Source organism: Apodemus sylvaticus, chromosome 13 (genome assembly GCF_947179515.1).
Source record: "Apodemus sylvaticus chromosome 13, mApoSyl1.1, whole genome shotgun sequence".
Lineage (NCBI taxonomy): Eukaryota > Metazoa > Chordata > Mammalia > Rodentia > Muridae > Apodemus > Apodemus sylvaticus.
Genome location: NC_067484.1, coordinates 1,136,235 through 1,162,389, shown reverse-complemented (window position 1 = coordinate 1,162,389; position 26,155 = coordinate 1,136,235). Strand labels below are relative to the sequence as shown.

Genomic DNA, 26,155 nt, shown 5'->3' with positions numbered 1-26,155 from the left:
TATGAATACACATCACACACACACACACACACACACACACGCACACATACTCACAGACACACACACACATTCATGCAAAACACTTATGCTTATATAACCAAGAAAGGCATAATTATTTTTAATATCTTGACTGAAAATATGCCACAGCAATAGTGACACAAAAGATGTGGGAGTAACCAAACAATCTGAGTTCAGGCCATGTCATATGAGATGGAACCCCCTGTACATGTTACAACAGGGATAGAAAAGTAACCTGGCAATCAGAAGGCAAGGGATTCCATAGAGTCACACAGCCCAAAAATCTCACACCAAAGTTTATTTGGGAAGGAAAAACCCAGAGGGCTGTGTGGAGAGAATATCTTCTATCTGTATGGATGAGGCACCTGTCAATTAAAATCTGATGGCCTATAGCTTAGGCACAATGTAGGAGGCAGGCATACGGGAGGCAGAAAGAATTCTGGAAGAGTGCCGGGTGGAAGATGCGCCTGGGAAACTATGAAAAAACAGGCCCATGTTAGCTGAGCAAAGGTAAACAGACACACAGCTGAATATCAATTAGAATAAATGGGTTAATTTTTGTAATGATCAAGTTAGAAATGAGCCTAACTATATGATGAGTGTATTTATAAATATATTTTGAGTTTGAGTCTTCCTGGGAGAATGGGGCTGGGAGAAAGAACCGAACTTAACTTCCTCTGGTGCGTCTGCCTCTGCTCAAATGCAAAGCAGCAAAGAATTTCAACAATATGTAGGTATATGCATTCCTGATGAGAGCTGAGAATACCAGAGGAAATTACAACTAGAGTACAAAGACTTGTGAGCCAACATATGGGTGCTGAGATCAATTACGATCCACAGATTTAGTGCTGTTCTTTTTAGCACTGAGCCATGTACACAACAGAGATATAAACCTGTTCGTGGGGTTGGGCACAGAGCTTTCCAGGGTAGGGATGGCTGCGATTTCGACTTCTGTGCTTGGGCTGCTCTGTAAGGACGGAGTGTGGATGGGGAGACTGAGGTTGGCCTGTAGAGCAGTTAGAGTGTTCTCTCTGTGGAACCTGGCAGTTGGAGGAGCTCAGGGGGGAGGGGCTTAGCCACTCCTGAGCCTCAAGGGATTTGCATACATCAGACCCTGCTTAAGTGGCCAAGAAAAGGAAACTAGATATTCAGAATACTTAAGTTAATATACACAGATGATTACAAGGGACCTGTCCTCAGGACAAAAATCTATAGGAAGATTGGCAAGGTTTCCTATCACCTACTTTCTCTTTCAGGTCCTCACATGCAGCCCCAAGATTTCTCTAGAAAACTCATTCAGTGCCCACAACTTGAATGCTATTATGCTTTCTCTGGTGCAAATCAGGGAGAGCTAATAGTCGAGGAGAAAGTCTGTATGCACTTTGTTAAATGTTCCATGTTCTCCATCTCTTGGTGTCTTGGGGATTTCAGTCACAATAATCTTCCAATAAACTCTAAAGTTTTGCATCCCCATGGTTTCTCTGTCCAAGTCCCCACCTCAGCTCCCTTGAGGGACCTGCCTCAAATCTGAGCAAACCTAGGGTATCTCATGAGCAGGTACAAAGTTATAGAGTACCACGTTTATATACTTCTATTTTTCTTGCTTGTATAGAAGACTTTTTGTGTGTGAATATTTCAACAATATGTAGGTATATGCATTCCTGATGAGAGCTGAGAATACCAGAGGAAATTACAACTAGAGTACAAAGACTTGTGAGCCAACATATGGGTGCTGAGATCAATTACAATCCACAGATTTAGTGCTGTTCTTTTTAGCACTGAGCCATGTTTGGAGCTCCATTTACCATCTTTAAAGTAAGTGGTGCTCTGGAGAGCATTGGAGATCAGAATGCTTTGTTTACTCCTCATTTTTTCATCTAGGAATATTTAAAAGTGATGATCTGGACCCTTAGCCTGGTCTTTTACTGATATTACCACCTCACTTAAAACTCTGCATTGGTCTGCAACAATTTGGGCTCAGGGTTGAATTGTATCCGTGTCTACAGGACCAACTGTGATATGAAAAGACATAATGTCTCTCTTTACTTAAACCAACAATAAGAAGGATAGGAGAGCATACAAGGGAAGGATATAATAGAAGTGAAAAACAGAGCTTGTCTAGGACAGATGTGGAATGGAATGTGAGCATTGCAGGAAGGACACAGATGCACTTCCTGTACTCATCTCCCCAGAGACACCCAAGAAGCCAGTGGTAAGAAAGCCTTGCACTGTAGGGATGGAACGGCCATCATTGTGGCTTCCATGTATTATCCATTGGCTGAGTGTTGACTCATTATTTTCAGATAGCAATGGTTAGTGAGCCCCTGGCTGCTCTTGGGGATACAGTAGCAAACATTATGAACACATAATACTCAATCCTGTCATGCTAATTTCACACACTTCTAGGCAACCTTGAAATAACCAGCTCAGTTCATAAATAACAGTTCACTATTGTTTTCAGCTTTACACCATCCTAGGCCAGGTCCTAAGGCCAAAGGGTCAACAGGTTAATTTAGGAGCATGGATATCTGGGCAACTGAACTCTTACATTATATGTAATCTGGGACTCTGAATAGACTTCAAAGCCCAAGCTGAAGACCATAAGTCTTAAGGAAAAGGGAGGATCCACTAGAGAGGATACAGCAAGGTTCTATTAGCTACTATTGATTATGACCAAAGAAATTCAGGCTCAGGTGTGAGAAATCCACTATGTACTTTTATTTGGGGAAGCCTAGAGCTACATGAACAATATAAACTTGTACTATATCTCTTGGTTACAGACCAGAAGTAGATGGTAAGAACCTACTGTTGAAGACATCACAGTTCAGTCTTGGCAATAGAGAAATGATCTGAGACTGGCAAACTTCTTCCCTGCTGCCTTGCATTCTCTGTGCAGTATGGTGCTATGCATAGTGTTGGGAGAAAAGTCATTTTCTGACAAGTAGTGGATTCTTTTTGCTATAATGCTGACCTGATAGGAAGGATATGCCTATTGATGCAATCATGGAACTATTGTTATAATAGTAACCAACAATTTCTGGTTGAATTTTTGGCCATTTCACAGGATGGAATCCATGCCTGAAGCTCTAAATCACAGGGATTCTGTGAAATTTGAGGGAAATATCAATGTGTTGTGATTAGCTTCACTTGTGCACAGGGCCAAAGTCAGAGGCATTGAAGAGAATGGATGTCCACCCTCGGGTCATAGTGGGCTTCTTTCTGCAAGTCTGTCAGCAACAGTGAGTTTGTTGTGTCATCCCTTGTTCAGGACAATAACTTTGTGTGAGGTAGACACAAACCCTAGCCTCAGTGGCCAGGTCATTAACAATTCATGGAAATCACATGCTGTAGGAACCATGTTCAGGCAAGCACTTTTCTGCCTCTAGGCCAGACAGATTTTCCTGGTATATTATGATGTGTTTTGTGGCTAGATTGGTCAGTCAGGAATATGACCATCAGGACAACTTGGTTGCAGGACTGGACAGACTGGAGCAAGTGACATGGTGTATGAAGAATGGAGAAAGGCTTTATTGTCCTATTTATATTATATAAATGTAACAATTTCCACAGGGCTGTAGTCATTACCTCTTGTCTTCCAGGGTTTGAGAGGTGCTCACTTAGTTACCAAAATTCCTTTCACATCTGTAATGAACTGCAGATTCAATATGCAGTGAATATCAAAGTGCAACTGTCACTGCTTTAATGGTATAAGCCTCAGTTTGGCATCCTCAAAGGTTCTTCTGGGAGCCTAGCAGAAACACTAGGATCTTTTCCAGGAAATACTTTTTTTTTTCATTTTCCCATGATGGGGTACCAGAGGATAATAGAGTCTCACGTAGAGAAACATCATATTATGCGGTTTGTATTAGAAACTGAATATTGGTGGTAGACATCTTAGATTAAAGTCAGCCCAAAAGAAAGTAAGTTTCTCTTGAATCAGAAAATTCTCTTAATTATTTAAAAATCAATTTATTACTCAGGGTAACACTTTGAGTACATGAGAAATATAGACCAATATCTGGGTCCTTTGAGATATTTCTCTTCTGCAGTTGATTACTTAGTGTTGGACTTACAATCTGTCCCATATTGACACTGCAGCAGATGAGGCAGAGCAGCTTTGGGTGCACTGGAGCCTTACACACGTACTGGTGCACAGCCAAAAATTTTGTCTTAACCTCTTAATAAATATGCTATATAAAATAATTAATTTCTAATTGCTATAAACTTCTCAAATACTAGTCTATCTTTGAATAAGCCATATATATTGTTTTTCCTTCTGGACACTGTATATAATTATAGTACGTCTTCCATCCATGCCAGTGCACATAAATGACATAGATAAATTATACATGACATAAAAGCAACATGCATAACACCCATTGAATATACAGAATTATTTACACTACACTACATGCATACATATAATACATTCATATATATAAAACACACAAAGACATTTATAAGTGCATGTGCAGACACACACATACACACTTAAACTCTTTCTCTCTCTCTTTCTCTCTCTCTCTCTCTCTCTCTCTCTCTCTCTCTCTCTCTCTCTCACACACACACACACACACACACACACACACTCCCACAACTAAAGGTGTGTGAAATTTGATTCATCTCAAATCTGTGACAGTTACCTTGATGTTCCAGATGGTGACATGACTGCAGTCCTGCAATTGGAGAAAAGGAAATGTTGATAAATCATGGAAAACTCACATTTTGAAACAACTTATACATTTTATATTATACTAAAGGAGAGTCTCATGTGATCTAGGCTACACCACATATCCTAGAGAACACAGAAGGATCTTGGAATTATCCTCCTGACACCTGCTCTCTAGTGCTGTATTACAGGCAAGCAGCACCTTGGCAGATTCCAGAAGTGCTGGGAACTGGATCCAGGGCCTAAAGCTTGAAAAACAAGCACTCTCCCTACTGAGCCCTGTCCCCAACCTCTAATATAAAAAGCTCACTGTAGGGCAATAGTTCTCAGCCTAGAGAGTGTGATTGCAATGTTGGTGGCAGCTATGGGAAAGGGTCTAGGGACCAGTACTCCTACATAGTTCTCCTTATGGTCAGAGTCAGTTTGTCACAAGCACATACCTTGGCACATTTTACCCAGAGTCACTTGCAAAATATTGCTTTATTAAAAGTACCAGTTAGTGCAGTCATATTGGAGTCATGATATAAATCAGATGGTAAAAGTTACCTAATAATTTTTTTTAATATTTTTATTTTCTATATTCTTTGTTTACATTCCAAATGATTTCCCCTTTCCTGGGTCCCCCTCCCCATATGTCCCATAAACCTTCTTCTCTCCATTCATTCTCCAATCACCTTCCTCCTTTTTCTCTGTCCTGATACTCCCCTGCAATGCTAGATCAATCCTTTCCAGGATCAGGACCCTCTCCATACTTCTTCATGGGAGTCATTTGTTATGCGATTTGTGCCTTGGGTATTCAGGGCTTCTGGGCTAGTTAATATCCACTTATCAGAGATTACATTCCATGTGTATTCTTTTGTGATTGGGTTACCTCACTTAGGATGATATTTTCTAGATCAAACCATTTGCCTAAAAATTTTGTGAATTCATTGTTTCTAATTGCTGAGTAGTATTCCATTGTGTAAATATACCACATTTTCTGTATCCATTCATCATTTGAGGGACATCTGGGTTCTTTCCAGCTTCTGGCTATTATAAATAAGGCTGCTATGAATATAATAGAGGATGTGTCTTTATTGCATGCCGGGGAGGGATGTTCAAATATGGCATACAAAAATGTAAGGATTAATCGGACTAACACAATTTGACTACTTAGTATTAGATAGCTTGTTACTCATGATTCACCTGCTATAGCTGTCCTGCTGCTGCCATTACAGGTAGGCTTTACATTGGCCAGAACTAGAAAGGGTCTTTACAACAGAGAACCTTCGGTTTGGAGTTCTAGGCATTTTTTATAATCGTGCAATCTCTTTCAACATCCCAGTAACTAAACATTATTGTCTCCCAAGATAGGGCTATGTAGTTTAGATCAGATCTGCTAGAAAAGTCTTTCTCACAATCAACTGAAAATCATTCTCTGCTTTTGATCCATGATATTACATAAAGGGAATCTGGGGAAATCTTACAGTGTGTAACAGTATCCACTGATCATGCAGGGAAGCAGGCACTTCACAATAACCTGACTCCAGATCTAGAGCATCTGCCAAATTCTTCTCACCACAACAGGTACTGAAACCACAGATAAAGGCATAAACTAAAAATAGTATCTGTTTTCACATGTCTATACAATGATGCTACAGAAAGAAGATAATATGTGTATCTTGTAAAAGAAATCTTAAATTTTATTAGGTCTCAGTATTTTTATGATCAGGAGAAAATGCAAAATGTGTACACATATACATTCACATTTATATGGACACATGCACACACACACACACACACACACACACGGGGAGAGAGAGAGAGAGAGAGAGAGAGAGAGAGAGAGAGAGAGAGAGAGAGAGAGAGAGAGAGAGAGAGAGAGAGAGACTGATATAGGATCTTAGATTACTTTGGATCTCTATGACTGAATTTCTGGTTCTTATCTATTTCATGCGACATGTTTTGGTCCTTTCCCTATGTTGCTGCATCTCCTCTGAATCTATACTCAATGGAAGAGTCCTGGCTGATATGCAGTAAAGTGATAGAATCTTGCCATCTGGGGTGGATCTGACACCCAGAGATCTGATCATACTAAGTGTGTGATCATAGAACACAACATAGGAGAAGAAACCACCTCCCTAGATGGTGAGAACCATACACTTCTAGACAAAATTCCAGAACAAGATTTGCATAATTTACCTTTTGTGCCAGTTTGTCCTTTGCATTCAGATCTCTGACTGAAAGTTTGTAACTGACATTGATAAAGGACAAAGTAACAGGGAATAAGCATTAAATAAGCTAATGAGTTTCATAATTTGTTCTTTTCCTCATGTTACTGGGGATGGAATTCAGAGCCTCAAGCATGCTGCTCTCACACTCTGACCCTGAGGTACACACAAGTCCTACTTCCTTAATCTTCTCCTGAGAGTATTAGTATACCCGGATATCAGGATTATGGGACAGAAAGGAATAGCATCTCAGAGACAGTGAATGATCAGATTTCAAATATGAGAAAACTTATGTTCACTAATCCCAGAATCATAGATATTTGGTTATTATGAATTTCTAAGAAGGGGGGTGATGAAGATAAACTGCCAGGAGGGTAAGGAAAAAACCCAATCAGTGCTGTGTCCTGCCCAAAAACACGGCCTTGATTACTTGCACAAAGATACATACACAGAAGAGAGCTGTGTCCTGTCTGTGGGCATGGAGCCCACTCTGTAGACAATTGGATATTTATTTTAATCCAGTAGGTGTCAGTGTGAAAATCCCAATTCTGAAATGAGAAAAGGCAGACTCACAGTTGCACACATTTTCCTCCAAGTCCAAGTTTCCTGTCTCTCATGTCCACCTTTCTCTCCACCTTCCTCCTTTCATTCAATTTTCCATTACTCATTTACCTTCTCTTCTTCCTTAGATCTCTCTCCCTATCTCTCCCTCTTTCTCTTTTCCTTCTTGCCTCTCTCTTTGCCTCCTATCTCTCCTCTCATCTTCTCTGCACAATGTTACCATTCTCTTTTAGAAACTGTGAACTAATCTTCCTTTTGCAATTCATCATTTTTATCTTTGTCCTCCTAGACCTTGTCATTCCTGTCCAAACTTAATGCCCTCTAGTTTCTTATTTTGTCCTTTCTTTCATTTCTATTTCTTTCTCCCTTGTCTTCCATCCACATTTTCTTTCTGTCTGTCTTTGTTTCTTCCTTTCTGTCTTTCTTTCCCTCCTTCCTTGTTTTCTTTCTTTCTTTGCTCATTTTCCTTTTATTTATCATACTCCTCCTTCTTTTCCTCCATCTTCTCAATGTCCTTCCATCTCTACTCTGTGTCCTCCTTCTCTTTCCCCTGTGTGTATATAAACATCTTTGTCTCAATGTCTCTGGATCCCTTTCTTGTACAATGAATTCTTGCCCATTGATTGTGAGGAACAAGGGACAATATTCTAGAACTAGTGTTAGCTTGTACCTTTAGGACATCAAGTGACGAAACGTATTATAAAAGAAAGCATATTCATTGCTTGCTGAACACTACCTTGCATAAAGAATTCAGAAGAATATAACATTGGGAAGGAAAAATCATGGAAATCTCAGTGTTTCTTCTGGAATTTCTTCAATCTCTGCCCCTTAAAGTTACTTCTTAAGAGGTTGTCTTAAAAACCAGCAGTGGTGTCATTATGTCTTTTAAGAGTGCTTGGTGATCATTAGAATATGCACATAAAAGGAAGGCTTTCATAGCAATCAGTTAAGACATTCTGAACAAAGACAGTTTTTAAATAGTTTTGAGACATTGGTGATTCTATACTTGTAAATTCCAGACTTGAATCTCACATACTTACTGTTTATACTTGGGAGCACACACCACAGCTATGGATTCAGGGAGCACCATTTGATATCCAAAATATGAGTGCAGTTCTGCACTTGACCAAAAGGCTGTCTGGGTTTGATTGGTCTGAGAAGACAAAAGAAGCAAAGAATTCTAAGTTAGCCCAGCCAGCTATGCTTGATTCACCAAGGAAGGGAGGCACAAGAAGCATTAACAATCTGTTCTCTCCTGTGATTTCCAAAATCCTTGAATGTAGACTGCCATCTGTCATGTGCAGCAGTAATGTGGAACCATCTTCTTTGTCCTCCTAATTCATAATGTTCAAAATGTACTGTGTTTTTCTCATTTAGTGCCTTAGTGTTTTCATTCTTGTGAATCAACACCATGGTCAGTCCAACACTTATAAAGGATAACATTCAATTGAGGCTGGCTTATAGGTACTAAGGTTCAGTCTCATCATCATAGCAGAAAGTATGATAGTATTCAGGCAAACATGGTGCCTGATGAACACAGAGTTCTACATCTTGTTTGAAAGGCGAAAAGGAGAAGAATGTTTCACAGAAGAATGTTTCCTCCTCTCTTAAAAAGAGGAACTCAAAGTTCATGCCCAAAGTGATACACTTTCTAAAACAATGCCAATACTACTCCAACAAGGCTATACACCATACCCTGCCTGAGACAGGAGTATTCCAACCACTTACTTTTATCTTGTCCCTCAGGACAAGGCCCTTTTGGTCATCCACGCTTAGTTAAACCTGATGTCTAGATAGTAACTATTCCAAGTTTTGTCTTCACTTCTAACCCATCTCTGCTTCTTTCCTAACAACAGCAGACTGATTGCTTCATCAATATTTCTGATGACTGCTTCAACAATTTTTTGGGAATGCAGCTGTTTATATTGAATCCTGCCCCTGAGACCCATGGGATTTCTCCCTATGTGACAAGGAGCTACTTCTGTCCTTCTGATGTGGTATAGTATTACTGTCATATGATCATACTATGTCTTTTTCCATTACTTTTCTTCTTCCTTCACTGGGTCAGCATATGTAAAAACCCAGCAAACAATTGCATGCATGAATGGTGATAAATCTTGCAGAAGTTAAACCCTGAAAGCCAGTTGTAAAAGTTACAATTCTACCCATTGCAATTGAATCACTCTTAGAATGGAAGTGGTGCACATGTAAAATGGAGGAAGACATGGTGAGAGCAAGAGGGGTTTCAATCTTTGAGGGAGAAAGTGAGAAATTTGGAGCAGGCTTCTAGCAGATTCTCGTTTCTTTCTCTAAGTTGTGTATAAACATAGATTCTTCCTCCATGAGCCATTAAACAACTGTGTTTATGTATGTATACTCACACCTAAGCTATCATTTAAAATATCAAGCCTTTGGAAATCTAAAGTGAAATGAAAGAAAAATTAAAAAAAAAAACAATAAACAAGAAGAAACCATGTCCAAACTATTTCACAGGTCCTATATGACAGTAATCCGTCAACCCATTCCAAAAGAGCAGCCTTCTCACTTCAAATTCCCCTAGATTCTAGGGCCTAGATGCCAGCTTCAGTATGACAGTTATAACAGAATCCACAATGGCCAATTTCTCATCAAGTGACTTTTGTTTTGAGGCACAATATTACTGTTCAGTCAACATGGCACCAAATTCACTAACTTTCAGTTTATCCTCCTGAATGCTGGGGCTCTAGGAGAGTGACAGTATACCCAGTTTTTGATGACATTATTGAACATTGCAGTCTCTGTACACCATGGATTAAAATATCCCCAGAACTTCAGCAGGTTCCATCCTGAATTCCTGATTCCTGTGTCCCCATCCTGTGGCTTCGGTGAACCACATATCCAGTGCCCTTTCATCCTTTTTGCTCCTTCATCCCCACTGTGTTCCCTGATTTCCTCATTAGACATTCACCTAAGGTGCCAGGAATTGTTTCTCTTGCAGCCAGTTCTCCATATTTACTGAGATCATGAGCCACCTGCATGTTTAACTGCCTCAAGTCCCTCTCTAGCCTTCTCACAACATCCTCCAAATATTGATGTTGTAATATCTCACAGGTGCCTTCAATTCCACTTTATAACTGCATCTCACTTTCAAGTTCTGTCCTCTTCTACAAACCCTACTCATGTTTATGAGATAAACACTGGCCCCTCCATGATCCCAACTGATATCCTGCCCTGTCTCAGGCTCCTCAATCTCTATCCCTATTCCCTGGATATCTGAAATCCCCTGATCAGTCCTACAAACACACACACACACACACACACACAAGACTATCACCCTCTTATCATCATTCCATGGTATCAGCTCCCAAACCTCACCCGACTTTCCCTAACCAAGCAGCTTTGCATCTCCTTCATTTTAGGTTCTAGAGTATGGCTTTGATCACACCATAATTTTGCTCAGAATAACCCACAGAGTTTTCCCTCTACTCAAAATGGCCACTGTTTTTCCAGGCCATCCAAGACAAGGGATGCCATGGTTCTAATGGCTGATATCAACACATATCAGGCATTATTTTCCAATACATACCATAAATCCTAGCCAACAGAAATGCTCACCGATACAGGAGGTCAGTGTATCACTCTTCAATGCTATCTACCTCCCCTATAAAATCAAGAGATGTATGCTGTGCATGTGCAAATACTTGAAAACCTAGCTTGTAGGATCTCTTTGTTGGGCACAGAGGACGTACTTCTTCATAAATACAAAACACAACCATTAGAAAGGACACTCTTGGCTTACTTAAGTTTCATTTCTACATCTTTTAGGTATGTGGTCTGTACAGACTGTTTTAATACATCCTGCTAAGCAACCATTCTCCATGCAGATTCGTATCAAGTTGGAACATTGAAGAATTACTCTGAGTAAGACATAAAATACAAGGAGCTGTAAAAGTGCTAGGAAATGCTCCTTTCACTTGAACTGCTCACTGTTGACTGTATATGGTCAGTGATAAAGATCTGGAATGGATTGACTCTTTGCAGAGCACTATTTAGGCTGGCTGTTTCTAAGAGAGAGACAAGAGGTTCCCCAGTTACCGAGTTCCATTTGCTTACATGGATCCATCCTAATGTAAGAAACCCCAGTTCTTCTTATATTAGGAACTGATAATCCTTATAGCAATAATCTTGGGCTCCTTTCTGGAGAGGAATGATGCTATGGGTAACATGATATTCCTCTTCAACCTGCCAGGAGAAAACAACTTGTCACAAATCTTGGAGGACTCAGACCCATTCTCTCACACACACATGACCCAGACCACACCAGTGCATGCATCTCATTGTTCCTACTATCTTTAGTGTTTCAAAACCTTGGGTGCTATTGTGCTTTGTTGAGATACAGTAAAAAGGAAAAGATGTTGAGTAGAATCAGAGATATTCATCCTGACACCTCCTGGTCCTAGGCTCTTTCCTGTAGCAGTCAGCAGGTCTGCTCAGGTGTCCTGAGGTGTCTTGATAATTTATACTCCAAAGCTTACCAGTGTAGGTACTAAGTCAAGGATCCAAAAGCAATTCGTGTTTCCTTTTCTCTTTGCAACTAGGCACCATGTCTCTATTCCTGCTTTATGCCTCCCTGGCTGCCTTATGCTTTCGGTCTGCCTTCTTTATCCTTTAGGTAATATGGCACTCAGACTGTGGAGCTGATTTGAGCTTGTAGGAAGCCTTCAGGCTCATTGTGTGAGTGACTAGAATTATTGGCTCTAGCCCCCAACTAGAATGAAAATTTCTAATTATAGTATTGAACCACATTGTTCATTTCCATGAACTCTGAAAAGCAACCAAATACAGTCATCAAATTCAAGATGGCCAGTCCTTGTCACCCACAGTTCCCTCTGGAGGGTGATGTGTGTGGTATATGCCCTAGATATGTTCCCTGACAGTCATGGAAAAACAAGGGGGAAGAAACGGCCTAAGATCAGGAGAAGTATTCATATCTTTACCAAGGCTCCATGTAACACCCCACATTTCTTGATTCCTCTCTTAGTGTTCTTCCTTTCTGAGGTGAGGAATTTCTCACATACATCCTGAGGGAGGACCAGCAGGTGCAGGTCTCTTCCCTTCTGAACTCTAATGAAAAATTTAGAGAAGTCTGTGGTGACAGGGCCTGGTATCTCTGAGCAGCACTCAGTCAGTCAGCCTGGGAGAGAAATTTAAAGTCATTGGGATTCTTTCCTTCATTCTGCTCCTGATAATTGGCAGGAAGTTTTACTCTAGGTTCTGGCTATTGGTGTCTGGGAGATGGGGCCTTGGACTTTACTGTCAGCTTAAGTGGATAGAGCAATGTTTCTGGATGTGAATCTGAGATGATTATAAAATTTCTATGTGTGTGGAAGGATTCATTGGACAAAGTCTTCTAACTGAGGTATGGACCATATGCCTCCAGGGATCTAAACAGTCAGAGAATAGGAAAACTTCTGCTGTGTTTCCCCAGGCAGAGATATGTCTTCTCTATTCTTAGTTCATATCTCCAGATTTTTTGGCCTCTGGATTCTAAGATCTGGACATGTGTTTTCCTGTGTCCTGCTGGGATTTTCCTTAGGCACAGTCTCACACAAGTGATTTACAAGGGCCGTGACTTCCAGACATAGAATCAAACTGCAAGTATTTCATAGAATCCTCCTTTAAGAAGCCAGCTGTGGGCATGCTCAATCATATGGAGCATCTACACTCGAGCTGTGAGCCTGTGAGAAACCCCAACAGATAATAAGAGGTTGCGTACAGCAGAAAGCCACATAGACACATCCAGAAATATTTCTACGTCTACTCAAGGTGACAAGAGAGTTAGATTGTCAAGACTGAAAAAAGAAACACTCATCACAGTAGGTTCTGTTACCACAGCATAGTGAGTTGATCCCTGGTAGCAAAATACTGAATACATGGCCGGAGATTGAGTATTCTCTGTGGGCTCCAGTGCTCCAGACTTGAGACACCTGTCCAGCATCTCTGCCTTACCTTACCTATGAGCTTCAGTTGAACTCCTGTGTGACTGACCCAGAAGAAATTGGAACTACTTCTACACAAGGCTTGTCCAAGTCAGAAACCTGTGGTAACTCACCTGGCCTTTCCAAGGTGCGTGTTTCTGCAGCCTCTTTGGAAGCTGCTGATGTGGCTGGGGCTGCTTCTTCACAGGCTTTCTTTCCTGAAGACACCACTGGTGGGCTGAAGGTCCTTGTTGTTACTGAAGAAGGCTGAGCTTCCTTTTATGCTAATGGTGCTCCAGGGCCCTCCTCCCCAAATTTGTTTCCTTCAGAACCATCCATTTTTCCAAATGGGTAGAAAGCCCATTTGAATAATCCCCATGTTACTAGAATATTTCTTATCTCCTCCCAGAAGGCTGCTGTTTGGTAAAGTTCCTCTTTGTCCTTCTGTAGGAAGGGAAAATTATTTAGGCCACTGCTTTAAATCTTACAAGCAAATTCTTGTCAGCCCAGATATTAACCAAATGTAGTTCTATTAAAGTCTGGCATCTCAGTCTAGGACCTGTATCCCTGGTGTGTTTGAAAATCCATTCTTCTACTTTACTCATTTCCTGTTTTCAGTAAAGCTAGGTCTGAGTCTTCTCAGTATGCCACTCCAGTGTGTGTGTGTGTGTATGTGTGTGTGTGTGTGTGTGTGTTTGTGTGTTTGTGTGTTTGTGTGTCTTTGCTTCATATGCACATTGCATGTGGAGCCCTTTTATTAAATAACACACTCCACTGACACAGCACAAGACAGTCCTGGGAACAGACTTAGTAGGTGACACAGAGTTTTTCTCTCTCCATGCTTCTCACACTGAGTTTCTCTGCCAAATAGCTTAGATATTCTTCCAAGTATTCCTTTAGTAATTCCCTTTTCAGGTCCTCATCTCTCCTAAAAACGTGTTTTGTCCTCTGCAATACCAAACCAAAATGGATAATTAGAACAGTTCTAATGTCAGCAAAAAGACAAAGAAAATGAGTTAGCAGGGCAGCAGTATCTCAGTCATGACCTGAACGCCATTCCCTGCCATCCCCTGCTTTGTACTGAAATCCTGAAGGAGAATTTTCCTCCATTCCATCTAGTGTCATCATCTGTGGCTTTTCTGTGGCTAGCCTTGTACTACTCTTTAGATTTTTGGTCACCCACATTGAGAATGAAAACCTACCTTGAGGATATTTGATCTTCTAAAATTCTCTAAAATCTCTTGGTACTTTTTTTCTGTGGGGATTTTTCTACATAGAGTCTTAACAGAATAGAACAGAGAGAAAGCTGTGCAGAGAAAATTATGTGTCTAAATGAGGACCTAAGGAAATTTGGTCTCTGTATACTTGGTTTCACATGTTTCTCATATTTAAAAAGGTGCACGCTGACATCCCACATCCATTTCCATCCCTTGGCCTGGAAAGAGAATATCCACAGTCTTCCATTAAAGTGGCACATTCAGCAAACATTCAACTGTCAATGGGCATTGCTAAAGTGGCCTAGTGCCACTCTCACCTCAGCACTCAGGAGGAACCAGATGGACCCACAGAAATTTGAGGAAACTGGTTGTCCTCATAAATTTGAAACTAGAAAATAAAGAGTGTTCACAGTCTTCCATTCCCAATCACAATATGAATCTTTGTCCACATAGAAGGTTTGTTTATTGCTTACCAGGAGTGCACAACCTCATCAGATGTCATCAGGTAATGACTAGACACCGGAAGGTTCTTAGTTCCTGGAGGTACTGTGCTGTTGGCACCTAGTCAGATGAAACACTGAAAGATGCTGGTGAACTGCTTCAACCCTCAGGTCTGTCCAAGATTCAAAACCGATTCACAAACCTGTCAGAAATTCTGCTTAAGAAGAGGATATGACCATAAACTCAGTCTAAGAAACTGATGTCTGGGTAATTATATGACTCCTTAGTAAGAGTGATTTATTTTTGGAAAAGAGAAGAAATAATGGGAGATTTACTATAATCTCAAGAGAATGCCTTTATTTTGCTGGAAAGCACCAGAGGAAACCCAGGAGAAACCTTGTTCTAGGAGTTATAAAAGAAGGATAATGCAAACTGTGGTACCTGAGCTCATCTGTAAACCTGAGCTTTATCTTTGTAGACAAGGAAGTGTTATATCTGCTCATCACACAGGCTTCAGAAGTTCAATAAAATCATGTCCAGAAAACCCCTCCCCAGTGCCTGAGCTCCTCAGAGTCACGTGTATCTCCTTATATTCTGTTTCACCTTTCAGGGCCTCTTATGGTTGGTGAGACTTTTCTACCATCCTCTTACTATAGGTAAAGCACACTTGTCAGTCACTGAGGCTGAAATAGTTATTTCCTGGTGACAGCTCTGCTTTCTACTTTTTATTCTGCCTACCCAATATGATAGCCAGTTTGAAAAAAGCCTAACTGTGCTTAACAACACTGATGCCAAGTAGTCCACACTCCTCTGGTGACTGTGGAGCTGTAGGAAGCCATACCTCTCTCCCGTGGAATTCACTGAGCTTGGCCACCCATCAGAGACAAGCCAGTGACTTCTTGAGAGGAGATTTGGAAACCAAAACACCTCCCAGATCAGATACACCCTGCTTTCTGGCCCCCTTTTCTTCTACTATGATCTGGACCATGTGTGCACAGGTTCAAGAACTAAGTCTACTACCAATAATATTCCTTACTCATTGATACCACCACCTTTAGTCCTCATGTCTTTGAATTGCAAGAAAAAGCCTGTGTGTGAGCTGCCAGAAATCTGACAAAGAGATGACAGCCTCAAGTGCCATAGCTTTCAGCCAAGGAGAGAACCCTGAATAGAACAACAGGTTGAACAAGGGAAGAGTTCCAGGAAAGGAGTAGAAACTGCAGGTTCTCATGTGAGAAATTTGTGATAGAGCACAAAGATGGCTTTTCCTTGTCCACATTTATCTAGGTCGGCTGCCATTTTGAAGAAGTTTTTCCTAAGGCTCATGTAAGAAGCCAACAAATAATTGTTGTTGATTTCAGTGTTCTGCTCTAGCGCACTTAAGATTTGGAATCTCTCTTGTGGAGGTAGAGTGACATTATGATGTCTGAGGATGTTCTAAGACAGAAAAAAAAAGACAGGAAAGATCAAAATCATTGGTCAGGCCTGCTGCCATTCCAGATCTCTAGCGCACGTGCACATGCATGCACATAAACACACACACACACACACACACAAACACAAACACATACACACAGTTCTGTGCATCTGTATTGCTGCATGTTTGTGTTGGATTCACAGATCTCTTTTGCTAAAGAAATTAGAGTGAATAGAACCCCACATGTGGTGATTGAGTTTTATGAATTTGGTAAATAATCCCACCATGGGATTTCCTTATTATGGTAATCAAGTGGTAAGCTTGGGATTGGGATGTCTGTCCCCATTAAACATGTAATGCACAAGAGCTTTCAGGGAATGCTCAACTTTAGGAGCTGTCTTACAAATAGCCTATTTATTGAAGTGAGAACCAGAAAACTTCACATAGCTATGAGTGGTTCTGTACACATAGAAACGTAATGCATTTTCATGACCATGAGGAAGGAAAACTCAGTTTCTGCTGTCTAAGAAGTTCAGAGGAATGGATACAGAAAATGTGTTAAATTTACACAATGGAGTCCTACTCAGCTATTAAAAAGAATGAATTCATGAAATTCTTAGGCATGTGGTTGGAACTTGAAAATATCATCCTGAGTGAGGTAACCTATCACAAAGAAAACACACAGTAATCACTTGCTGATAAATGGATATTAGCCCAAAAGCTCAGAACACCCAAGATACAACTCACAGATCACATAAAGCTCAAGAAAGAGTAATATCAAAGTGTGGGTACATTGATCCTTCTTGAAAGGTGGATCAACACACGATGGCTTACAACCAACCGATAGACTGAGCATAGGTTCCTCAATGGAGCAGCTAGAGAAAGGACCCAAAGAGATGAAGAGATTTTCAGCCTCACAGGAGGAAGAAGTACCAACCAGTATCTCCAGAGATCCCAAGGTTTAAAACACCAAACAAAGAGAACCCATGGCTCCAGCTACTCATGTAGCAGAGGATGGATATTTCAGACATCAATGAGAGGAGAGGCCATTGCTCCTATGAAGGCTTGATGCCCCAGTGTAGGGGAATGCCAGGTCAGGAAAGTGTGTGGGGGATTGTTGGTAAACGGGGAGGGGAAATGGGATAGGGGATTTTTGGAGGGGTAACAAGGAAAGGTAATAACATTTGAAATCTAAATAAAGGAAATAGATACTAACAAATAAACAGAAAACAAACAAACAAAAATGTTCAGAACCTAATCCTGAGAATCCTCAGTAGGCAATAAAACAGTTGAGTAATCTGAGCACTTTGAATCACAGCATTGTGCATGACTTTCTTGGGTCAGAGTGTTTGAGCACAGAGTGCAATGCAGTCTAAAGACTAACTGATAAGGGCATTGACCTGTGTTATCTAATCCCAGTGGCAATATAAAGAAAAAGTGATATATGTCCACTTGGGTGAAAACATTTGAGGATCATTAGTATAAACACAAAAATAACATTTACATTTTAAATTTGTCTCTCATAATTCCATGTAAATTACCTTCATTTGTAACTGCATTGAGACATACCATATTTGTTGTTCCAGTAGAGAAAGATCCTTTCTTCTGTAGATTCCATTGGTCTGAGTGCCTAGGTATCACTAGGTTCCCACCTGTCACAAGATAAACAAGAAGCTAGGAAAGGAGATCCTTTCCTTCACTGGGAATTAATGTTATATTACATTAATGTGGACACACTTCCCAGGGAGGATGTGGATGTGACAGGTGAAGGGAAGATCAAGATTAATCTTTCAGTCATTTTTACCTCAGATAAATCCCTGTGCAGGATTAGATGTAAAAGGACTTCAACCTGATTGCTGAGAAAGTCTCAAGCCTCCTCTCTCAACACTGCTGTTGCCATTGGTCTCTGAGATCTCACTAGATCACCCATTTAGTTGTGCTTGTAGGATCATAGGATCTTTCAGTGCATTCCTCCAAAGATTTCTAAGTTTGGCTTATAATTCAGTGCCAATAATAATCTGTCGTAGGATATGATGTATTACTGAGAAAATAGATATTATGGCTTATATTGAGCTGTTGAGTAACTGTAGTTAAAAATGTCTCATACATTTATTATAAAATACTTAGAACTTTAAGTGTCTTAACACAAACCAATGACAAATGGTTGAAGTAATTGATTTGCTAATTAAGCTGATTTCAAGATTCCATAATGTGTAAATTTGTTAACTCTTAATATTGTATCTGCCTAATGTTTGGAACTGATAATTTTCATTTAAAATATTTTTTAAAAAATTAATATTGAAGTATGAGTATCAAAAATTCTAATTTTATACTTTTGATATTCAAAAGTGTATCAAGAAATCATTCAAGGATAACTGAGATATTTTAAATAAATTCTGTTATGTATGATGATACATTTTATTTCATTGTTCTTCAGATAATTGGCAGCTATACCCATTCTATTACTTGTCTCTTTGAAACATTGCAGCTGTAAACATGTATGTTCAAGTATTCCTGTGAAATTATTTTGACAACAGTTCTCTTGCCTTTTGGCCAGGAATTGCAGCTAATGAGAATTTCTTCCTGGGATAATTAATTTCCCTGAGCACTCTCTTTTCAATTAAAGTTGAAGAAAGGTATATAATAATAAATAGGGACTGTTAAATACGTTTTGATGATTTATACACCTTCAAGTTGACTGGAATCATCTAAGAAATCGTAGAAGCATATTTCTGGTTATATGTGTTAGAGACTTTCCAGGTGGGATTAACAGATGCAGGTGTTCCACTCTGAATGTGGGAACTGTGTGTCCCTTGACCTGGAAGCTGAGGTTGAATAAACAGTAGCAAAGGAGATAGCCACCAGAGAAGTACATCCCTTCTTCTTTTTTGCCTTTCTGCAAGGCTAAAATGCTGTACTCCAGCATACTGTACTCCCAGCCATGATGAACAGAATCTTCCTCCTATTGGAATGCAAACCCCTATAGCTCCTTGGAACCTTTCTCTAACTCCTCTATTGGGGACCCTTTGCTCAGTTCAATGGTTGGCTGAGAGAATCCCCCTCTGTATTTGTAAGGTACTGGCAAGGCCTCTCATGAGACTGCTATATCAGGCTCCTGTCAGCTAGCACTGTTGTCATGCACAATAGTGTCTGGGTTTGGTAACTGTATATGGGATAGATTCCTATTTGAGGGCAGTCCCTGTAAGGTCATTCCTTCCTTCTCTGCTTGACACTTTGTTTCTATATTTCCTCCCATGAGTATTTAGTACCCCTTTGAGAAGGATCTAGGCTAAAGGGGTCTGGAAGGATGTACCAAGTTGACAGTGAAAGACACAAAAATGAACTAGAGCAGCTACATCAGTTTCAGACAAAGTAGGTGTCATTTATATAATAACATGTCATTACTTAAAGCATAACATACATGCTTTTCTTACATTTTGAAGGTTTACAGTTCCATGATGGAGTCACTGGAAGTGTTGAGTTCACGATCTCATTCATGCATGGCAGCTTCTTGCTGTCTTTCTACAACCATGAAACGAGCTCCTTGTCCCTCTCTGGACTGTTATTGGAGGTAAAGTGACCCAGAAGTGACATCACTGCTGGAATCCCAGCTCTCTCCTGGCAGGCTGTGCTCAGAGGGCAATGAAACCACCCAGCTCCAGGGTGCAGATGGTGAGTGGAAGGATCCTTTCCCAGATGCTCTACTCATCTTATGTCCTGTGACTCTCCCACAGTTCTTATTTTAGATTCGCTGTCTTTATCCATTTGTTACCCTATGTTCTAATAAGGACTCTTGGAAAGGCTCCTATTGTCTCACCATTATAGTACTTTGAACTTTGAACCAGAAGTTATCTGTGACCCCAATATGAAATACAATTCTCAACATCCATTCACAAGTAATATTAGACAGTAGTGTGGGCCAACTGCATTTCTTTTTTTTAAGAAGTTGTATTTTCTTTCATTATGATAAGTAAAAAGCAAATTTCCAGTAATTATTGTTAAAATATACTATATATATATATATATATGTGTGTGTGTGTGTGTGTGTGTGTGTGTGTGTGTGTGTGTGTAATTCGAAATTGATTGACTAGATTGCAACATTGAAAGATTATATATACCATAACCACAAAAATATGTAAAAACTTTGGTAGAAGTAAAAAAAAAATCATGATTGCTTGAGTTAAGGACATACTGGTAGAGAAGGAAAACCCTCCTACTTTGTGACATATTTGAATATGTATTTAATTGGACTATAAAGGTGTTAGAAAGTGAAGGAAATAACCTTATATTTGTAGGGTTTTTTTTTTTTGAGATTTCTTTTTTTTATTTTTTTTAATTTATTGATATATTTATTTACATTTCAAATTATTTCCCATTTTCTGGACCCCCAGTCCCCGAAAGTCCCATCAGTCCCCTTCCCTCCCCCTGTTTTCCCACCCAACCCTTCCCACTTCCCTGTTCTGATTTTTTACTTTTTTTAAATACATTTTTTTAGTCAATATATTTTTATTTACATTTTAAATGATTTTCTCTTTTCTGGCCCCCCACTCCCCAAAAGTCCCATAAACCCCCTTCCCTCCCCCTGTTCTCCTACACGTATGACGTTTTTATTGCCTGTTGACATTTCTGTGATCTGATGTGTTTGTCACTACTTATAGTATTACCCTCTCACTCAAAATCAGCCTGCAGCTACATGCTTTCCAGAAGCAGTCTGTTCTGCCCAGCTGCTCTAAAAATCAATCTGTCTATAAAAAGCCAGCCTTGCTAAGGGTAATGCCAGCATAGGTATTTCTTTCCCAAGCTGAATGAGAGAACACAGACTTTCAGGGTCCAATTCTTTAAAGAAAGTAAATATACACATAATAGAAGCTCCAAATGCATCATTATTTACATTTTTATATTTTATATTTTTACCATTTTAAAAGGTACAATGGCATCATTAATTGAATATACATTATGTTCTGTAACTTTCCCCCTGTGCCCATGTCCTCAAGGATCTTTCCCAGTTTCTCTTGAATATGTTGTGGAAAATGCAAAGACAGAAAATCAGACATTATGCTGGCAGAGAGACAGAGATACATACAGAATGTCCAACAGACAGGCAGACACACACAGAGAAAAGAGAAAGAGACAGACAGAGAGAGCAAGATAGAAAGAGAGAGACAGAGACAGAGACAGAGAGAGAGAGACAGTGCGAAAGAGTAGCACCCAACTCCATATGAGATTTCTCCATTAAATACCCCTCCTCAGAGCTCAGGAAATCCTGAAGTAGAAAAATAAGAATAAATAATATACTTTCCATAGGATAGACTAGACACAAGGAGAACAAAGCGTTCTAAGTCAACTGATCAAAACTTATTTGTATACACAGATACCGAGGCAGCAAACATAGGGTGTACAAAGTCTTCCCAAAACCTACCTTACACTTTAGTATTTTTATGAGAATCCTAAATGTGTAAAAATATGTCTCAGTTTCTTGTGTCTTCTCTTGAGCTCTTTTCTTCTATTGGTTTGCCAAGTCTTACTTTGTTGAGGTTTTCAGTGTGGTAGCCTAAGTTTCATTCTTAAATTCAATATACAGATCTAAAAGAAACCACCTTCCTGAAATTATCTGCTGACTTCCAAACTTTTATCCCTTTACTGATCAATATTGAACACACAAACAAACAAACAAACAAACAAATGTTAAGTATCTTAGATGAGGTTTAGAGAGATGCTTTAGTGATTATGAGCATGTACTGCTCTTGCAGAAGACCCTACTGAAGTTCTGGTACCTCATAAGCTGGCTCACAACCGTGAAAGTGGAAGGTAACATTAAGCAACATCTGAAATTGTCTTCTGACATCCACATTTGCATGCTGTGTGCAAATATCCTCCCATTGTTCAGGTGACATTCCTTACTGTATGTGAAGGTGTATCTCTATATTTTCAATTGTTAAATCTGTACTGATAAAGACCTAAGTGATGGCAGGAGTTTGATACTGTTATTTCTGAACCATCACTGTGTTTTAGATTTTACATTTTGCTGATTTAAATTTTGCTGTTTTGCTCAAAACAGGAATGTCATTGCCCAGTGGCAATCCAAGAAATATTCTGGCACTGCCTTATTGCTGATTGCTAATTATAAATATCTGACAGCCAATAGTCAGGTCAAAACTACTGGGGTTGACCAGGGCAGTAGACAACAGAGGGGACAAAAGCAGATGCAGGAGTATGAAAAGATACTGATGGAAACAGAAGATAGGGAACAGAGCAGTAAACAACAGGACCCAATTGCGTAGGTAGATTTTTGTACAACTTGAAGTTTAAATGAGCTATCCCATTAAAATGCCTATAGCTTTGACCAATACAGAAATCTATGTTTTAGTTCTCCTGTAAGCTGCTCTGTGAAAAGCCCTGCTTTCATCTATGCTTACAACAATACATCCCTGCAAAACAATATGTGATGCAGCTTCTTGGGTGTATGGATGATTAAACTGATAGACAATTTCATGGTTTCCTACATAGAGGAATCCAGAGAAGCTTCCATCCCTCTTCCAAACACAATGGTCCTTCCTGCCTGACAAGTGTAGCCCAGCCTTCTCACATTTCTCTCTTGCACAAATACCCTTTGAGCCTTGGTAACAGGCTCTCAGGGCAGCAATAGAGCCCCTGAGAACAAAGTCTTTGATTTATTACTCGTGCTGTATGCATAGAGGCAGAGAAGGCACACACAGAACTAAGTACACATGTATGAATGCTCACATCTACAAGCATAATCTCTCACTCATGGAGACCCTCATCTCTGTACATACTCATGTATCACACACAATTGGAGAAACCTGTGACAGAGAGGCACATGTAGACACACATACTTCAAAGGGTTTTTACAACTGTATAGCCATTTAATCTACTGTACACTTGAGAAACTCCCCTGAGCCAGCAAGAAACTGGACTTGTGTGTTAGCTCATGATAACTGTGGCATCCACTGCTTCCTCATTTTCCTGGACTTCCATCAACCACTGTCCAATCATGTTCTCTTTCAGATATCTCTGGATAAAATAGCTAAGGGTCCTGGAATGCAAACTGCATGACAAGTGTGGTTGCCAATCTTTCAGCCTTGTACATCTATCAAGATAGCAGTGTCACAGATGGAGGTAGATGAATAGTGCTCTCACAAGGCAGAGAGGGGAGAGGCATTCAACAGAAAGCAACAGGCATGCCACTTACTTCATTCAGCTTAGAATCTCTGTCTCCACAGTTGGCTCCAGTCAGTCTGTGGAAAACTTCATCCCTCTGCTCCCTCGGAATCTCTCTTGACCAATTAAAGGTAAGTTGTCTAAGAGACATGGCAACACAGCTTGTGAGCAATGAGTATTTCTTTATGGTCACCTGTCCCTTTGCCTAACTGTGAAGTATCTTTTAGCCTCTGGTTCCTATATTGATGATTTGTGAGGTTTGGTTGTCCAGAACTTGAGCATGCTATATTAGTAACTCAGGCCTAAATAGAACATCAACATCACTGTCACTCAAACCTCACTGAAGCTGAGGCAAGAAAATCATGTGGCCAGCCTGCCTTATATGGAAATTCTACCTCAAAAAATGCATGATTGTCATTCAGAAATGTCACTGCACCTGACATCTCATAGACTACAAATGCCTCTTACTATGCTAACAGGAAAATGTCAGCAGCAAGGAGGATAAACTGCTCTGAGTTAATGAAATCACCTGAGAGGTTCTTTGCTTGTTGATGGAGAATCACCAAAATATCAGCACATCCCTCCTCTCATCTCTAGAATTGGCTTTACTTTTGATCAGGTCTAACTATGTAATCCAAACTACCTAGACATCTTGGTATATTTCTCCCTCTATCCCAAGAAGCAGGACTTGAGATGTAAGGCAGAATAGCATACTTTTTGTCTTCTGAGTGACTTACATGATTAAAGAATAGGAAAATTGGCAAATTTCCTACCTTCCATTATCTCCAACAGGTCTTTAACTTGTAGCCACAAGGTCTCCCCAGAAAACACATTCAGAGTCTACAACATAAATACTATTATTCTTTCTCTGGTTCAAATTAAGGACAGCTTATGTCTGAATAGGAAGTCCATACACAACTGGTTAAAATATTCCATGTTCTCCTTCTCTTGCTGTCTTAGCTTTTTCAGGGACTTTAAGCTTCTTCTAGAACTCCACACTCTCTACTTACCCATGGGTTCTCTGCCAGATCCCCCACCTGACATCCCTTGAGGTACATGCATCAAGACTGAGGAAATCCAGGCAGGCTCTTGAGCACGTACATACTTATAGAGTTCTAGGTTTAAGGATTTCTATTTTTTCTCAGAAGACTTTGTGCATGTGAATTTTTGGTCTATATTAATGTATATGAATTCATTACTAGAGCCAAGGTTACCTGAGAAAATTAGAAATTGAGTAGAGAACTTATGAGCAAACATATGGGAGCTGAGATCAAATAGGATCCATATTGAATGATATTTTTTTTTGGAATGAGCCATGTCTGGAGCCTCACGCTGTGTCTATAAATTAATTTGTACTCTACAGAGCATTGGAGATCAGAATGCTTTGTGTCCTCCTCATGTTTTGATCTAGGAACATTTACAAGTGATTACCTGGCCCCTCAGCCTAGTCCTGTACTTATAGTACCACCTCACTTACAACTCTGCACTGGCTAGCAGCAAGTCAGTCTGGGGATTGGGTTGTGTCTATGTATACAGGGCCAGCTGTGATATGAAAAGACATAATTTGTGTCTTCACTTAGACCAACAAGCAAGGAGAGGTGAGAATCATAGGAAAGGATCTAATAGGAGAAGGGAAGAAAAAGTGTGTGTCTGGGACAGATGTGGACTGGAATGTAAGCATTGCAAAAAGGACACTTAGAGATTCACTTTCTGTACTCATCTAGGCACCGACATGCAAAGGGACCAGTGGTAAGAAAACCTCGTGATGTAGTGATGGAACAGTTATCAGTGTGGCATCCTTATATGATGCATTTTTGAGTGCAGACTTGTGGAAATAATTGAGAGTTCATTATTCTCAGATTGCAATGGTTACTGAGACCCTGGCTGCTCTTGAGGATCCAATAGGAATCACCCTTTCCACAGGCTTCAATATCCAAGCTAGAGACCATGAATCTTAAGCTAAAGGGAGGACCCTCTGCAGTGAACACTTGCAGCTTGTTTCAGCAACTGATGATTGTGATCAAAAAATTCAGTCCCAGGAGTGAGAAACCCACTTTGTACTTTTATTCAGTGAACCCTGAAGCTACATAAACAATATAAGATAGTACTATTTCTCTTGGTTACATACCAGAAGTAGATGGTAAGAACCTACTGTTGAAGAAACCACAGTTCAGTCTTGGTACATAGAGAAATGAACTGAGTCTGGCAGATGTCTGACTGTTGCCTTGCATTCTCTGTGAAGTGTGGTGCTATACATGGGAGAAAAGTCATGTTCTGACTACTAGTGGATTTTATATGCTATTATTCTAACGTGCTTGGTAGGATATGCCTACAGATGCAATCATGACAGTCTTGCTATAACAGTAACCAACACTTTCTGGTTAAAATTTTGTCCATTAGACAAGATGGAATCCATACCTAGATCTTTAATCTGGTCCTAAACCCACACTTGGTACATAACAGATCATGAAAAGACACACTGCTGT

At 40.0% G+C, this 26,155-nt stretch overlaps 1 long non-coding RNA gene across 1 annotated transcript; it reads right to left on the bottom strand.

Annotated features, from left to right (window-relative positions):
- Positions 1-14,731: 14,731 nt before the first annotated feature.
- LOC127663979 (uncharacterized) lies at positions 14,732-24,810 on the bottom strand. Its single transcript, XR_007973079.1, has 4 exons — positions 24,443-24,810; positions 23,701-23,809; positions 18,060-18,142; positions 14,732-15,275 (listed from the first exon to the last, which is right to left on the bottom strand). It is a non-coding gene; the product is annotated as an uncharacterized LOC127663979 (long non-coding RNA).
- Positions 24,811-26,155: the final 1,345 nt, after the last annotated feature.